At 38.3% G+C, this 18,653-nt stretch overlaps 1 protein-coding gene and 1 long non-coding RNA gene across 3 annotated transcripts in view; one reads left to right on the top strand and one right to left on the bottom strand.

Annotated features, from left to right (window-relative positions):
• The window catches only part of LOC120310652 (leucine-rich melanocyte differentiation-associated protein-like), a 320,932-nt gene that overhangs the window by 215,358 nt on the left and 86,921 nt on the right, over nucleotides 1-18,653 (top strand). The gene's annotated exons all lie outside the window — the stretch shown is intronic.
• LOC120310653 lies at nucleotides 7,564-13,542 on the bottom strand. Its single transcript, XR_005557420.1, has 3 exons — nucleotides 13,250-13,542; nucleotides 10,611-10,816; nucleotides 7,564-7,771 (listed from the first exon to the last, which is right to left on the bottom strand). It is a non-coding gene; the product is annotated as an uncharacterized LOC120310653 (long non-coding RNA).

Raw genomic sequence — 18,653 nt, 5'->3', positions numbered from 1 at the left:
GAAAAGAAATCCAGACTTAATCAAGTGTTCCCGTGGTTGTTGGCTTTTTTTTCCTAAGTCAAGGACTGTACGTTTTTTTTCCTACAAGAAGAAACATCTTTCCTACAAGAAAAGGCTTAAAACATCTGGGGTTCTTTAACTTTCAAAAATGAGGATTGAGAAGGAAAATGATTGAGGGGGCAGCCTGGAGAAAGTAGATAGGAAGACATTTTTCCTCGGTTTCAAAACATGAGGACCAGAGTTAGTAAAACTAACTGGAAGGAAATTTAGGACAGAGGTTGTAAAGTACTTACAAATCATGAGAAGATGTAGCAGCATACCAGGGGGCCAAAAAATGAAGAAAATTGCCAGGCATGAAGCTTGTCTTGATTTTTTTGACACTTTATGGATCCCTTCTGCAGATGGGCCCCACCACCACCACTTGAGGTGTGACAGTGACAGCCAACTTTGAATGGTTTGAAAAAAGAAGTGGATCAGTTCTTGGAGGATCTGACCACCCAGGACCTTAGTCTTGAAGACACACAATCACTTCTGAGCTGGGATGGAATGGGACAACTTGCTGCAGCCAGTTCACTGTGAACAACTCACCATGGCCAATTTGCTACAGCCAACTCACCTTGGCCAACTCTCCAACTTGCTATAGCCAACTCAACTCGGCCAACTCGTCTTGGCCAACTCTCCAACTTGCTACAGCCAATTTGCCATGGCCAACTTGCCTCGGACAACTCACCTTGTCCAACTCTCCAACTTACTAAAGCCAACTTGCCATGGCCAACTTGCTACAGCCAACTCACCTTGGCCAATTAACCTCAGCCAACTCTCCAACTTGCTACGGCAAACTCTCCTTGGCCAACTTGCCTCAGACAACTCATTGCAACCAACTGCCCTTGGCCAACTCGCCACAGGACAATTGAACCATTCAATTTAATTATTTAAAATAAGTAAAAAAAAAAATCTTAATTTTTGTCATTCACATTTCAATCTATCACTCCTTTTGCATCATTTTCTTAATGACTCTATACTACCATTTCTTTGGTATTAGTGTAACTCTTGTTTCAGGGTGAGTTGCCCTCTGTTGAGTGGGGGCACTATGCCTCCCATGCTAGTTGCAGGAAGACAACAGTGGGAGAGGTTATTGTGTTGAAATGATTTGCCTCCATCCCCCCCCCTCTGTCTCTGTCTCTGTCTCTCTGTCTCTCTCATTCTCTCTCTCTCTCATTCTCTCTCTTTCTCTCTCATTCTCTCTCTTTCTTTTTCTCTCTCTCATTCTCTCTCTCTCTCTCTCTCTCTTTCTTGTTTGGCTGCTTCTGAGAGGCAAAATGGTGGACAGAGATAAATTGGACTTTGATCTGATCCAGTAGGACCATGTTTAAGTTCTTCTTCCACTCCCTATAGATTTTATGGTTTTATTGATGGCTTCTCAAAGGCCCTGTGAAAACAGTGATATAATGGTGGGTGGTGATTTATGCTACAGGTTTCCCAATATTATCCTGTTCCATCAACTTCCTCGCCAATTACGAAGAAAAAGAAAACCTCAGTGGCTCTATATGGATTTAAAATATTTTTTTTCTTTGTTTATATTTCTCTTTTTTGTGCAATGAAACAGGAATCTCTTCAAGACATACTTTTCCTTACCCCATTTTTTCCCCTGTGAGACTTTGCATCAATGCTTTATTTTAACCCCATGGCTGAGATACGGCTGTGAGTTTTTACACATATTTTCAGAAATGTGTGTTAATTTTGATGAGCTTTTCAAGCCAAGCACGAGGTGTTTGCATGTGTGTGACATATCCCTCCCTCCGAATAAAGTTCTCTTGCAGTTGGTAATTCCTCTTGTGTGAAATGTGAGTACAACACCATTCTGTATTAGTGCTATCAAATTCTCACTCTTCCAGATTTTTCTTTCACCCGGGACAGCTTTCCAAATAATGTGGAATATGAGCAAGGCTGGTTGATAAATTCTCACCCTACTGGGGTAACCGTTACAGGGGATTTTCAACAGAGGGATTTGCCACTGACAATTGAGCGACTTTGTCAAGTAACAGAAATACCATTTGCATTGACAGTCTAAGCCGCCATTTTGATCTGCCATTATGCTCCTGACTAAAGACTAATCTCAGGTGTTTTTTTGTTTTTTGTTTTTTAAAAAAGAAAAAATACTTTGAGAAACTTGGGCACAGCTTTAAAGTCATCCTATAACAAGGCATCTATGGATCTCGGCATGTTATCTGCACAGTTTATTTCTTTCTTTCCAAAAATTGCTTTCGCTCCCTTACAGAGGGTTGAAATTTTCACTCCAAATTCCCATAGTGAATTTGATAAATTTAGCTTTTTAAATCAGAATCAAAGTAAAGGGGAATGCAGAGATTCCTGGAGTAGGACAGGAAATAAGAACGTTACCCTTATTGGGTCCATATTGCACATATTGCTTATAAACAGTCCTTAAACGTGAATTGTTCTCTTATATTTATTAGGGGTGGGATATATGTTTCATTTTGTTCCCACTGAATAATTTATCATAGTTGAGTGAATTAGGAGAGAAAAAAATAGGTTTGAGAAAGCAACAGTTTTAAGGAGATGGAAACTCATATTCCTTCCTATGTAGTAACATTTTCTATATAAAAACCTGGCAAAAAAAATCACAAATCTCCCCAAATTTAGGAACTCTGTATGTGTGGATGTGTGGATGGATGGATGGATGGATGGATAGATGAATGGATGGATGGATGGATGGATGGATAGAGATAGATAGATAGATAGATAGATAGATAGATAGATAGATAGACAGACAGACAGACAGACAGACAGACAGACAGATAGATAGATATGGATAGGTAGATAGATAGATAGATAGATGATGGATGGATGGATGGATAGATAGTTGATTGATTGATTGATTGATAAATAGATAGATCCATTTTAATATAGGTGCTCTATCATTCTACATTAGTTATTTTTTGTTTACCTTACTTTATTCTATCAGTATGAATTTTTATTTGTATTTTAACACCATTGGTCAGTTATTAGTTTTATGCCGGTCTGCGATCGAAATAAAATCGATCAATTGTTATATAATTGAGACATTAAGGAAGCTATATTTAATTTCTTTTTAATTGCAGTGTTCGGCCTACTTCAGGCTAATATTCCTCTCATAATTAAGGGTTTCTTCTCACAGTTGATCTTCTGGAATTTTCTATGATGTCTATGTCTTTTATCACATGACTCTCCTTGATCTTATGATCTTAGCGTGGAGTAATAAAATTTATATTTTTATTCCTCTGCGTGTTCGATTTTCTTCTCAGCAATCATAACAAGAATATACTTTTCTTGTTTTCAGATGTGTTTTGTGGTATTCCCTTTTCAAATTAAACTGTAACGTATAATATTTGCGGTAGCTTTAATGTGTTAATAAGTCAATGCAGATGTTGTTTTTCCCGATTTTCTTGCCGCTGAGTTAAGACTCCATTTATAAGTCTCTGCTAAAACTGTAAACAAATTTTCTTTTTGTATACAGAAAACCAGTACAATTTAATAACATTTATAGAGAATTCTCCCAGCTAGTAACAATTTCTTAATATGATTCTGTCTCTGTGTATTGGTGGGTGAAGTCCTGTTTTGTTTTAATTCTTAAAAAATGGGGTTGTGTTTTTTTTTTCCTCTTGGAAAGATACACTGAATAGGTGTGACATCTCAGTTTATGGAAGAAAATTTTTCAGAAACAGTCATAATCCAAATTGTCTTTCATGGAATGATGGCTTAACGTGACCTCATGAAAAGATAAATTATATTGCTATATGTGTTTCATTTACATATATTCTCATCTGTAAGCAGAATAAGGATTGGAAAGTGATGGTAGGAAGTTTCAGTGAATGTTAGGGCTACAGAATTGGAAGGGACCTTGGAGGTCTTCTAGTCCAGCCCCCTGCTCAAGCAGGAGACCCTATACCATTTGACTGTCCAATCTCTTCTTAAAAACCTCCAGTGATGAAGCACCCACAACTTCTGAAGGCAAAGCCGTTCCACTAGTTAATTGTCCTCCCTGTTAAGGAAGTTTCTCCTTAATTCCAGATTGCTTCTCTCCTTGATTAGTTTCCATCCATTGTTTCTTGTCCTGCCTTCAGGCGCTTTGGAGAATAAGATTGGCCCCCCTCCTGTTTGTGGCAGCCCCTCAAATGCTGAAATACTGCTATCATGTCTCCCCTAGTCCTTTTTTTCTCTAGACTGGCCATTCCCAAATCTTGCAACCATTCTTCTTCATATGTTTTAGTCTCCAGACCTTTAGTCATCTTAGTTGCTCTTCTTTGTACTTTTTCCAAAGTGTCAGCATCTTTTTTGTAATGTGGTGACCCAAACTGGATGCCGTATTCCAGATGTGGCCTTACTAAGGCTTTATAAGGCAGTACTAAAACTTCACGTGATCTTGGTTCTATCCCTTTATTAATGCAACCTAGGAGTCCATTAGCTTTTTTAGCTGCTGCGACACACGACTGGCTAAGTCAAAGGTTTAGAGAACTCAACAGCAAAATAGCCAAGGACAAGAGAAAGAGAAGGGGATATGAAAGGCAAAGAAAGGGCATGTTGACACTGAAGAAATAATTAATTTAAATTGTGAAATATATTTTGGATAAACAATATGCATCAGGCCACAGAGATAGGGCTGGTTTTGAACAAAAATGGAGAGTTTCCAAGATTTAGCCTGCTGCTTTGGACTTATGCAGTTCCATAATGTTGGCTCTGTTTTCAAAATCATACTTTGTTCTCCTGGATTTATGCTAGTAATAGTTTGTTTGTTTGTTTGTTTTTATTGTGTGTGGACTGGGATAAGTGTTGCCCCCCCTCCCTCCTCTGCTCAAGGCTTCTAGGATGTTAGAAAGCTGATATGATTCAATCCCGTGTTTAAAGACTGAAGAAAGAAAAGGGCATGGTATGGTATGGGCCACTTTATCTTTAATTAGATTATTTATCTAATATTGTGTAATGAGATAATTATTTATCTAATATTGTGAATCAATGAGGGGAGGCTGTGCTCAGATGACAGAAAATATTAATAAAGGGGAGTAAAGAAAGATTGTGAAAAAGCATATTAAGTTTTCTAAACCAGCAAGATTACCAGGGTGACTATTCACTAAGTATTTGCATTGTAACACAAACATCCTGGTATTGCTAGGCAAATGAATACTTATAGTGGGATGAAAATGTGTTTATCACCATTCAAGGGAAAGGTGACAGAATTGTGTCGTTTGATAAGTTATAATTCTGTCAGTCTCCCTTTGAAGTTGAGGAATCATGTCTGTAAGATCTATTACTTCTTGGAAGTGAGCAGACATCTCCCACTGACTATAAGCTCCTTCTCATTTTAAGTTTGACTCCGTTTCTAACTTTGCATAGTTCCTGGCTCTTTTGATCTGCAAGGTTAGCTATTTCCAGATCTGTTACACAGTGTAGGCTAAGCAATGTTCACACTTTGTGTTCCAGGGAAATATTTGCTTTCTTGAAAACAAGACAAGCATTCTTCAAGAGGAAATGGGGTGGGTGGATGACAATTTAGAATTTAGAATAGTCTTCTAGTCCAACCCCCTGCTCAAGCAGGAGAACCTAAACCAGGAGTAGGCAATACTTCAACTCCCAGAATTCCTGAGCCAGCCATGCTGAGGGGAAAGGGAGAGGTTTCCAAACTGAGCCAGGCTGGCTGAGGAATTCTGGGAGTTGAAGTCCATGAGTCATTAAAGAGCCAAGGTTGCCTACCCCTGACCTAGACCCTTTCAGACAAGTGACTGACTGAAGTGAGGACGCGTTCTTGGAAAATTGACTTTATGGAGTCCCTTAGTGAGAAATAGGCCTGTGCCACTTTCCATGGGACACCTTTGAAAATCATGTTTTCAATAAAAAAAATCACATTCCTAGAATACCCAGAAACTGCAAAACAAACAAACAAAAAAAATCCATCATTAAATTCCATTTAGCCCTTTTATTCCAGAGCTACTTGCAGACCTCAATGCCATTATGTGAATTGAATGGCTTGATTTCAATTTGTCCAAGGATCCTTTTCATTTTGCAGATATTTTCTCTTTGCACCCTGATAGAGAAACATCTCCCACTGCGTAGGTTTGAATTCTCAATTTCCTGAACGGGAAGCGAGTGTCTTCACCTCCAGGACCACCATTTTATAGGAAGGGATAGATTGCATGGCCATTTGAAAAGGGACAATTGCACAAATTCTTGTATTTGCATTTCAGTTTTGAATCCTCCGGTGTAGAGAAGTGAATGCTTGCGAGGTAGGAAAAAACACAACATTCTGACTTGGAAAAAAAGAAAAGAAAGCCTTTCGCATCCGCTATTACTGAGGCCCAAACTGCCAAAACTTGTGGCTTCACCTGCATTTTTAATATTCAACCTCATGTGCTGCTTTCCTGCTGGAGGCTTCCTAGCATGAGCCATTAGCTGCCTGTTGGATGTAACCTTCCCGTGTCTTACACACAGCTGCACACAGAGCGTCTGTACAACACGGCACGGCAACTGAAATGGCTGTTAACTTGTGATCAATGATCATATGATTCATTTAGAGTGTACAAGTTCATTCAAGTTGAACTGGTAAATCATTATTTCTCCCCCCCACACACACACAAACACAAAATGCCCTCCTCTACTTCCTGCTGAGTAGAACATCAGGCTAACATAATTCCACCCCCAGCCTCTTAACAGCTCACAATGTGCTATATTAGTAGTTCTGGATGGTACAGCAGTAGGTTTTCAAATAAATAGATTAAGAAAGTAGGCAAGTCATTACCAACGGCAAGGAATTCTCAAGATATTTGCTGCTGACATTAAGGTAAATGCTTTATAACACCACACAGCAACTGGAATTTGTTGGGCACGGATAACCATCCTTCAGTCTAAATTGTTTGAAGCATTGAGTCGCTTCTTCAAAAAAAGAGCACCACGTTATCATTGGAGTTGGGATATTTATTTTATTTTATTCTATTTTATTTGTCAGATTTGGGTATTGTCCCTCTCAGAGATTATTAAGCTAATTTGGAGAAGCATCTCAAGAGCTTTAAGGACAACAGACTATTTGCATAAAACTAGCAGCAGAACTCTGTGTTATTCACACACAAACACACTATCCATTGCTGCAGATTAGGAGATCTTTTTGCTTTCCAGTCTTGCATTCTTATTCTTTTAGCCAGCCTCCATGGACAAATGAACAAACAATTTATAATAAATTTCAATTCTTCATGTTTTGATAGACTCCAAATGCTGGGGTTATGACAACAAAGGATATCTTTTTTTAATACAGTGATTGATCAAAGATCCATCCCAAAATGTAAAGATCATATCAGGCCAAATGAAACCACTTTATTTTTCAAATCCTGAGTTGCATCTTGAGCAGCACGTCACTTGTTAAGAGTTATTTTCATCTAGTATGCCCAAAACAGTTTTCGTCTCCTTGCATCAAACACATTTTAACACAGGAAGTCAACTTTTAGTTGTTCAAAGTAATCCTTCATCAGTTTGGTTCCAGAGGTCATGTAAATAACTACTATCAATTTCATGGATTTCCAATTTTTTTTTTTTTTTTAAAAAAAGGTTTCTAGCTTAGGAGGCACCATTAATTTTTCTCAAAGTTTCAATCATTATGGAAGATAACAGAGGCTCCAATAGTAGAGAATATTTGTAGCTGAGGGTTGAATTGTGGGGTCCTTGGTGCTCTCTGAGCTTGGTGGTTTTCTTGCAGAATGTTTCATTACCCAATTAGGTAACATCATCAGTTCTAGAAGGGAGTGGGGTTTGTTGGGAGGAGGAGGAGGAGATGATTTTTTTATTATTAAAAGTTTTACAAATTACAATATAAATCCACCCATCCCCTCCCCCCTCCCCACTTCCCAGAGCTGATTACAGGGTAACAAATAAACAAACATACTCTATCTAACATAAACCAACTAAACTATCAATCAAAACCATAATACGCTTTAACTCCTTCTCAAAACAAATATTAACAAAAATAATAATACCATTAATACTATTAATAATTATCTAAAATCTATTCAAAAGCAAGATAATACTTTTCAGTTTCATACTTCTTCTGAATATAATCAATCCATCTTCTCCAAACCATAATATATCTTTCTTGTGAATGATCCTTCAAATAGGCGGAGATTTTCGCCATTTCTGCTAAATTAGACACTTTAAGTATCCATTCTTCCAAAGTAGGCAATAAGTTTTTCTTCCAATATTGCCCCACCAATAATCTTGCAGCAGTTATGAAGTTCAACATCAAATTAGTTTCTTTAACATCCAAATCTACAATAATACCCAACAAAAATAATTGCGGAGTAAACTTTATCTTTTTCTTAAAAATCTTTTGAACATTCCACCAAATCTTAATCCACCAAATATGAAAATAAGTTGCATCTAAATTTCCACATCTCCAACATTTGGGCTGTAATTTCAGATACATGCGGGACAACGTTTGGGGATCCAAATGCCATGTATAAAACATTTTATAAAAATTTTCTCTTAAATTTTGTGCTTGAGTAAATTTTACATTTCTAACCCAAATTGTCTGAGGAGATGATTGTGGGGTTCTTGGTGCCCTCTGAGCTTGGTTGTTTTCTTGCAGATGTTTCATTACCCATGTAGGTAACACATCAGTGCTAAAAGGGAGTGAGGTTTGGGAGGAGGAGGAGGAGGAGGAGGAGGAGGAGGAAGGGGTGGGGTCCTTGATGCTCTCTGAGCTTGGTTGTTTTCTTGCGGACATTTCATTACAATTTAGGTAACATCATCAGTGCACTGATGATGTTACCTGGTTGGGTACTGAAACGTCTGCAAGAAAACAACCAAGACCAGAGAGCATCAAAGCCCCCATGTAACAGAGACTACTTCCAGACCACTTGGCTGAGTAATAAATCTTTGAGAAAAATAGAAACTCCCAACACAGTTGTGGTGTCCTGGCCAGCGGTTCTTAGTCAATGGGCCAAGACAAGCATTGCAGAAAGCTGGGTCATATATACTTTTCATATATACTATACTACATAGTCAAGTCACAACATTTACAGAACATCAGAGTTGGAAGGGACCTTGGAGGTCTTCTAGTAATTTCCTACTTGATTATATAGTTTAGATATTGGCTACCCCTTGACCTATACTCATTTTTTCTGGAACCTGGACCTCTAAGGATACTAATTATTCTGAGCGGCGCAGTGATGGCACAGCGCTCAAAGTTTGGAGTTTGATCCTGATGGGGCTCAAGGTTGACTCAGCCTTCCATCCTTCCGAGGTCGGTAAAATGAGGACCCAGATGGTCGGGGGGCAACAGGCTGACTCTGTAAACCTCTCAGAGAGGGCTGTAAAGCACTGTGAAGTGGTATATAAGTCTAAGTGCTATTGCTATTGCTTCAGCCTTCCATCCTTCCGAGGTCAGTAAAATGAGGACCCAGATGGTCGGGGGGCAACAGGCTGACTCTGTAAACCACCCACAGAGGGCTATAAAGCACTCTGAAGCGATATATAAGTCTAAGTGCTCTTGCTATTGCTAACTGATTCAGCCTTCCATCTTTCTGAGGTTGGTAAAATGAGGACCCAGATTAACGGGGGGGGGCAATAGGCTCACTTCACAAACCGTGTAGAGAGGGCTGTAAAGCATGACAAAGTGGTATATAAGTCTAAGTGCTATTGCTATTACCAATTCAGGGCATTGATTTTAAGCCACAAACTTCTGCAAGAATAAGGACCCATGACTTTTATGATGTGACCATCTCTTCCCAGTGGACTCTACCTGGGCTCTATTACTCTAGCTAGCATTCTTTTGAGTCACCTTTTGGATAACAATAACAGCAGGAGATTTTAATGGGCTGTTGGCCCTGGCTAAATGTTTATAATATTAATTAGAGTTTGTGCTTGTTTCTTTGCAAGGTGTAGAGGTCACTCCAGTCAGAGGTGACTGTTAGTGGAGTTATTCTAACGCTTGTGGTTTTTACTATTTGATTTGCGAATCACCTCTGGGCAGTTAAACTTTTCAGCTGGGAAACAGTGAAATGAAGAAGTATTAAATCATAATTAAAAGCAATTTTGTGGACACTGTTGCTTTGCTGCCCTTAGCCTGAGAAAAAGCCATCCTTCAGATTAGAGATTCAGGCTTTATTGCCACAAACACTGTTCAAACAAATACATTCCCAATTGATTTTTTTTTTGTTTGTTTTAAAAAAGTTCCAAGATAAAGGGCATTTATATACAGGAGGACACTTTTCAAATGTCTATCACTGTGGACTGTTTCGGGAAGGGATATCTGGGAAAGATACAAAGTTTATTACATTTTTAGACCACATTTTCCTTGTGGAGCAGATTAAAGCATTCTTGCAATCTCTGGGCTGTATTAACAATGGAAGCGAGGACATAATGTAGTGTTTTACTACAGGGCAGCTTATCAGTTCTGACATTACTGTAAGTGTGCAAGGAGGATTCTGAAAATGTGAAACAACCAAGAGGAATAATTAGGATCCAACAGAACAATTTGAGTCATACGACAACAGAGGCCAAGGCACCCCACAGAATCGAAATCACCAGGTTTGCTTGACCTATATCTTTAATAGTAATAATAATAAAAAACCCACCTCGTCGTTTTATTAAAGCTAGAGGGGAAGAGGAAAAATCAGGTTTGTCTTGTGTTAGGGGCAACTGAAAACAGAAAGGACCAAAACTTTATTGATTTGACTCTGTGCAAATGACCTCTTATTGCCAAGTGACAAAATAAATCCTTGCACTAAAATCCTTGCCTGGACACACACATCTGCACGCATTCTTAGCCGTTTGTGAAAGTCTACAAAAGGAAAAAAAAAATAAAGTTATACAATATTCAAGTAAGATCAATGGCTAGGCTAGTAGTGGAAAGAGCCTTCTCTTTAATTAGAACACAAGAGCTCAATGGAACAATGAAAATTGTTGCTGCTGATTTCCATCTCTGTTTAGTAAATATGACAGTGCTGGAGATAATGTTAAACGTGATTTATTTCTGCAATTTCTCAGACTCTGTAATGGTTTGCCCAACTGATGTTGTCCAGATCTAGGGAAGAATGCTGTTTTTAAAGCAAAACTTTCTTGATAGAAAACAAACAAAGAAAGGGAAGAGTTTTCTCCTCTCTGCATTTTGCATATTTATTTAGAAGAGGATTTTCCCCCCCTTCACTTCATAAGCTGAAGCCTGTGCTAGCCAGTACAGAGATGGCCTTTCTTAAATTAAAATGGTGCTTTCAAATAAATCTGCACATTAGATTGTAGCAATAGCATTGTAGACTTATACTCCGCTTCACAGAGCCTTACAGCCCTCCCTAAGAGTCAGCCTCTTGCTCTCGACCATCTGGGTCCTCATTTTACTGACTTCGGAAAGAAGCATGAAAGGCTGAGTCAACCTGGAGCCAGTCAGGATCAAACTGCTGGCAGTGGGCAGAGTTAGCCTGCAAAACTGCATTCTAACGACTGCGCCACCAGGGCTCCTTACCATGAAGTGCATTGAAGTATTCAAGATACTTTATAACAACACTGGGCAGTTTAAAATATGATTTAAAACTACTGAAAATAATTCAATATCTATGCCTACAATCCTATAGAATAAAATCCTTATTGTCTTGATGAGGCAGATGACAGATTTCAAAGAAGAAGTGAGATTGGATTTTGAGAAATCCTGGCTCCGTCTCTGGCTATCTTAAAATTAGTCTAGTTCTCTAAATTAGTTTATATATGTGTGTATATATGTATACACGTATGTGTGTGTTTGTAGATATATATATACATATATGTATATATGTGTGTGTATATGTTATATATGTATGTGTATGAATATATGTGTGTGTGTTTATATATATATATGTGTGTGTATATATATATATGTATGTGTGTGTGTGTGTATGTGTGTGTATTATTTATTCATTGGCTTTTATATATTGCCAATTTTTCATGTTCAACGTTGAAACAAAACACGGTAAAAATAATGAAATACCATCAAACATGGGTATCAAAATAAGCAGCAAAACCCAGAGATAAAGACAGTCCGCCTGCTGATAAAACATAGGATGTAGAATTAAATAGATTTCTAGAATAAAGAAATAAGGTCTCAAGGAACAATTAACGGATCTGAAAAACCCAATGCTTCATGGGAAAGTCCCACAATTTAGGCACCGTCAGAAAAAATGTAGAGAAGACTTCCATTCTAGTAGCTGGACATTTGAACAGTTCCGAAACTTGAAGTACTTAAAAAGGTTTCTGAGATACATTGGAGATGTTAGTTAGACCCAAATAAGGACTCTAACTTTGCATTATAGGAAAAGGGGTCAATTTTACTGAGAAGATAAAAAACAGGTTGCGTTTCATTTTTTTTCCCCTAGACGGAGCTTGTTTTAACCTGAGATGTCAGACTTTGAACATATTGACCTAGGGAAAGTTTGAGAGATTAATATGCTCATGATCATTCTGCAAAGAAATATTTCAACCATCAAATAATATTAATGTGCGGTATATAAATTTCACCACTGAATAGCAATACATCTTGTTATATTCCTTTAAACTGCCTTGGATCAATGACAGACGAAATACACAGCAAATACTGTGAAATAATTGGATAAATAAGCAAAATTTCATCAAGAACAGCAACATAACCAACCACAAAAGAAATACGCAGCAAATATTCTGAAATAACTGGGTAAATAAGCAAAATTTCATCAAGAACGGCGTAAATTGGGCTGTTGGGCAGCCAGCTTTAATCTCGATAGTTCAAAGAGATGAAGTTTTAAAAAAAAACACTAGTGTAGCTTGATCCTTGCTTCTTGATCTCAGGTTGGGTTTGATCAATTTTGATCCTGCTATTTATAGTTCTTGCAAACAAAAATTAATAAAAGTGCTACGGTTATGAAAGGTTATCCGAAGGGATCCAATGTATGATATGTTATTTTGGTTTATAAGTTGCTGAAAACACAGGTAGCCTTCGAGTCAGCTGGACAGCAGATCTTATTCACACTTCCCACTTTTTGTGGGTTTTTGTAAAAACAAAACAAGTTAGGTTTACGGAGAAAATGGTTTGAAGGACTAATGTAAGCTTGAATGCCTAGTAGCCAAGAATGTATAAACTCTGAATACTTTTGGCCTATTAAAGGAGATTTGCAATCTCCTAGAGGAGATTTGCAAAAATAAATAGAGTTATTCCATTAGGAAAAAAAGGCAGTTTTACACACACACACGCCCCCCCCCCAAAAAAACCTACCTGCTTCATTAACAGCACCCGTATCCCCCCAAATCCTTTAACTCTCTTGGCTGCCTCTGAAAGAAAGAAATTGCTCTTCTTTTACTGACGGGTAGGTTGAAAAAAGATGCTTAGCAACGGCATTCCTGCGCCTTAAGTAGCGGCAAGACTCTTGCTGAACTCTTTGAAGTGACTGTCAGGCCAGATTTAGTTTGTTTTAGCACATTGTCTACTTGTCCAGATGTATCAGGAGATAAAAAGGAGTCATGTTTACACTTTGGGTCCCCCCCCCACTCCCTTAAGATGTAATTAAATCTCAGTTTTGATGACTCTCTGGGAGACTGGAGATGAAATAGAGAGTAGGAACTAGCTGGAGAAGAGCAGGAGTAACCCATTTGTTCTTCTAACACCTGATATATTCAAGGAATACACACACACACACACACACACACACCATACATACTCTTTCCATATTCTACTCTTTCCATATTCTATTCTATTCTATTCTATTCTATTCTATTCTATTCTATTCTATTCTATTCTATTCTATTCTGTTCTGTTCTGTTCTGTTCTGTTCTGTTCTGTTCTGTTCCGATCCGTTCCGTTCCATTCTGTTCTATTCCATTCCATTCCATATTCCAATATTTATTCTATTCTATTCTATTCTATTAAAACAAATAAAAATGTGTGTATGTATATGTATACACACACACACACACACACACATCCACTACGAGTGGCACAAAGAGCCATGGAAAGACACATTCTCAGCATCACAAGACAAGATAAAAAGACCCGCACATGGATTAGAAAACAAATGAAAGTATTCCATTCCATTCCATATTCCAATATTTATTCTATTCTATTCTATTCTATTCTGTTCTGTTCTGTTCTGTTCTGTTCCGATCCGTTCCGTTCCATTCTGTTCTATTCCATTCCATTCCATTCCATATTCCAATATTTATTCTATTGTATTCTATTCTATTCTATTAAAACAAATAAAAATGTCTGTATGTATATGTACACACACACACACACACACACACACACACACATCCACTACGAGTGGCACAAAGAGCCATGGAAAGACACATTCTCAGCATCACAAGATAAGATAAAAAGACCCGCACATGGATTAGAAAACAAATGAAAGTATTCCATTCCATTCCATATTCCAATATTTATTCTATTCTATTCTATTCTATTCTATTCTATTCTATTCTATTCTATTCTATTCTATTCTGTTCTGTTCTGTTCTGTTCTGTTCTGTTCTGTTCTATTCTGTTCTGTTCTGTTCTGTTCCGATCCGTTCCGTTCCATTCTGTTCTATTCCATTCCATTCCATTCCATATTCCAATATTTATTCTATTCTATTCTATTCTATTCTATTCTATTCTATTAAAACAAATAAAAATGTGTGTATGTATATGTATACACACACACACACACACACACACACACATCCACTACGAGTGGCACAAAGAGCCATGGAAAGACACATTCTCAGCATCACAAGACAAGATAAAAAGACCCGCACATGGATTAGAAAACAAATGAAAGTATATGATAGCTAGCTAGCTGGCTAGCTAGAGATAGATAGATAGATAGATAATTAGCTATCTAGCTATCCAGCTAGAGAGAGAGAGAGAGATGATAGATAACTAGATAGATAGATAGATAGATAGATAGATAGATAGATAGATAGATAGATAGATAGATAGATAGATAGATAGATAGATTCTTTCAAGGAAGAGGGAGTTCCGTATTCTGTTTGGAATCCTAAAGCAAGTAGCACACCAGGGTGGTGGTGGGAAGTTTTCTTGCAATTTCTGAGTTTCTGCCTTGAGTTCTGCCCATAGCAGAATTACTACCATCAGCTTTGTTATCGCCTCATCCGGGAGACTGAAATCCTGTTCCCAGTGAAACGAAAGGTACATTATGGGGATAGTAAAGAGCTCTTCTTCTTATGTTCCATTGTCCAGCTTGAGCATATCAACCTGAATCCAATCTCTTGTAACCCTTGAAGAGATACGGAAGAGGAAATTGTGATTCTTACTGGATCTTGAATCAGAGAACTTCCGTGCCCCACTAAGCTTAAATTAAAACTATTATGCAGGGCAAAGCTATTAAATGTCCCACTAAATGGAAACCCTACAGTACGTATGGCGTAATCTTGCAAATGCTTTTGGAGTGTGCAGGTACATTCACCATAGCTGCCCAGTTGTAAGCGCCGTTTAAAATATGCACACTTCAGGAACAGCCTGGTTCCCGAACTAAATACTTCACCGGTTCTTTGGAGCAAGCTAGGTGCTTAAGCATTTTAGCTTACGTATGCAATAACTTCTTCTCTTTGCAATTTGGAAAAGGTTACACCACAGCACCCCCTTCTGCTAACTAAGCTGAGTAGTTTTAGCTCATCTTCCGTACAGTAGTATCACGACTTTCCTTCCAGTTAACTTTTTCCCCAGACTTTGTGCCAAAGCATAAGCATGAGAGTTAATGTGTATTAGCTCTTAATTTGTATGAATTGCTAACATAGAAATGAAGACTGCAGGATTAGTGATAGAGAAAGCAAAACTGATTTGGGTTACAGTGAGCACTCAGGCCTTGAACAATTATTGTAGGCTGAAGCAGTCAAAACCCCGTCTCGATCCACTCTACCCAGTTGTATTCAGGATGCATTTAGTGTGTTTTTGTTGCTACGCACTGTCTTCAGCTAACCCAAGAAAATAAATCATTGTGCTGAAACACCATTCAAGTACTGAGAAGACTCCAAATGTATAAACAAAAGGCCAAAAGGCTAAAATATGACAAATTACATCTAAAAGAGGCATGCAGGGAAGTGGCGTTTAAACATGGTTTAAAAATCCTACTGTACGTAATTACCATTAATTATGCTTACCTTTGTTTAGTTAAGCAGAATGAACAGAGTAGAGTAGAGTAGAGTAGAGTAGAGTAGAGTAGAGTAGAATGGAGAATGGAGAATGGAGAATGGAGAATGGAATAGAATAGAATAGAATAGAATAGAATAGAATAGAATATTTTATAGTTATATATCTTATATCTTATATATCTTATATCCAGTGGTGGGATTCAAATATGTGAACAACCAGTTCTCTGTATGGATGCTGCTTCTGGAAGTCCATTCTGGGCCTGGGCAACAAAAAATTAGCGACCGGTTCTGCCGAAGTGGTGCAAACCAGCTGAATCCCATCACTGCTTATATCTTATATCTTATATTTCTTGTATCTTATATATCTTATATCTCTTATATCTCTTGTATCTTATATATCTTATATCTCTTGTATCTTATATATCTTATATCTCTTGTATTTTATATATCTTATATATCTCGTATCTTATATATTATATCTTATATCTTGAAACATCTGCAAGAAAACAAGCAAGCTCAGAGAGCACCAAGGAACTCTCAGCCACTTGTTTGAAATTGGTATAGACTCTGCTGCTTGTTCAGGGAGTTGAACTAGATGACCTCCAAGGTCCCTTCCAACTTTATGTTCTGAGACATACATGGCGAAGCACATTCATAGAAGACGCCGAAGTCCTCGCCCAAAACCGAAAATACTGGAGATCCCTTGCTTTCCAATACATTCCACAGAGCATGGGAGGATCTAATCCTAATCTAATCTAATCCATTTTAATCCTAAAATGCGGTCATCACAAGAAGCTTATTGCAACTCTAAGTTTCCTGCATTTTCTTTGGATCCCTTAAAAAAACAATGTGTCGCTTTGGTTCTTTTTCCAGCATCTGGCTCAGGGGCCAATGCAGAGATCATCCCATATTTTTGCTAGAAGACGGTCCTTTAAGTTCTGCTTTAATTATTTGTTGCTTGGGGTTGGAGATCCTTATGTCCAGCTCAGCCATTGAATGCAGCATATGTTTTGCCTGTTCTTCCAGATCAGTTCTGCCCGGACATCTGCTCCGAAGTTATCCCAGAAATCTTACAGCGGAGATGAAAGACTGTGGGAAATCAATGATACCCATCAAAATCAGTTTGAATAATGTGCTGTAAGGTTTTCTTAAAATGAGCTCATGGCTTATTTTAATTTCTAGAATCCTTGTCACGAGCGATCATGTAGCGGCCTCCACTATGAACCACCCGCTGGGGGGTTCTTGAGTCGAAGGGCGGGGCAGAGAGGCAGTCAATCAACACACAACTAAAAAAGTAAAAAGTAAAATGAAAAAAATAAAAACCAGAGGAAACAAATCGTCTGGCTGAATCAAAATGTGCACTAAGTTACAGTAAAACTAATCAATTTTGAGTGCTGCAAAAAGAGCCATTCCTCGTGATTGCATAAAGGCTGGTGGCCTTTGATCAAAGGGAAACCATTCAAATCTAGTCCTTAATCCAATCCAATCCTCTTTTTTTTTTTTTTTTGAAAGGCATTTAAGCAGTGGGAGTGGAAAGAGAAGAAGAAGGGGGGAAAAACATTGATAACAGCTGGGATTTAAATTTATTTTTTGGGGGAGGGGGCTTGTCTTTTGTTTCAAAAGGATTCCTGTTATTGGCCACTTCCTTTTCCATCTGAAGAAGATGGGGGCCATTGACTAAACTGAAAAGGTGTAAGCGGGGAAAAAAAGATGGAGGGGGCCCCCGCGACTTTGAATTAATCTTCCAAGAAGGAAAGAAAGAATGTTTGATCAGCCGGTAGAACAGGACAGAAACTTCTTCTGAGGTTGACAGCAGGAAACTTTTTGGACTGCTCTGTGATTGGCATCTTTGAAGACTGGCTGGTGGGGAACTGGTCTCCAGTCAGGGAAACCTACCTTGTGTTGGTGGGGGGCGGCGTTGCTGCTATGGCCCCTAGAAAGATTAATTCTAGATGAGATGTGGGGTGAAGGGGCTAGTTGTGATCATAGCAGGGCTGCTGGACTCCGGTCAGCCCCAAAGGAAAATTAATCAAGGTGGATTGAATCTGACTTCTTAAAAATTGTCACTGGAAAAGGAGGGTTGGGAAAAAATTAGCCAGGAGGCATTTAGGATATTGAAGAGGAGGAGAGGGAGGAGGAGGAGGAGGAGGAGGAGGAGGAGAGAAAAGAAGAAGAAGAAGAAGAAGAAGAAGAAGAAGAAGAAGAAGAAGAAGAAGAAGAAGAAGAAGAAGAAGAAGAAGAAGAAGAAGAAGAAGAAACATCCTTTTCATAACTAGTTTTAAAGACTTTAGTATACAGTTACAGGACTTTAAGAGGTCAATGTATTTATGGTTGGTTGGTGACCCTTTTGAACTTTGGAGAACATGGCATAGAGCCTTCATTTTATTTCCTTCTTTCAAGTTTTCTCTCTCTTCCCCTTATTTTATCTTTCCAACATTCCCCCCTCTTTTTCTTCTATGGGGGGGGGGGAGAGAGAGACAAAAAGACAAAGACAGAGAAAAAGGGAGAGGGCGGGTGAAAAAGACAGAGAAA

This window comes from Crotalus tigris, unplaced genomic scaffold, assembly GCF_016545835.1.
Source record: "Crotalus tigris isolate CLP2741 ecotype Arizona unplaced genomic scaffold, ASM1654583v1 scf7180000018252.723642, whole genome shotgun sequence".
Lineage (NCBI taxonomy): Eukaryota > Metazoa > Chordata > Lepidosauria > Squamata > Viperidae > Crotalus > Crotalus tigris.
This window is presented reverse-complemented; position numbering and strand designations above follow the sequence as displayed.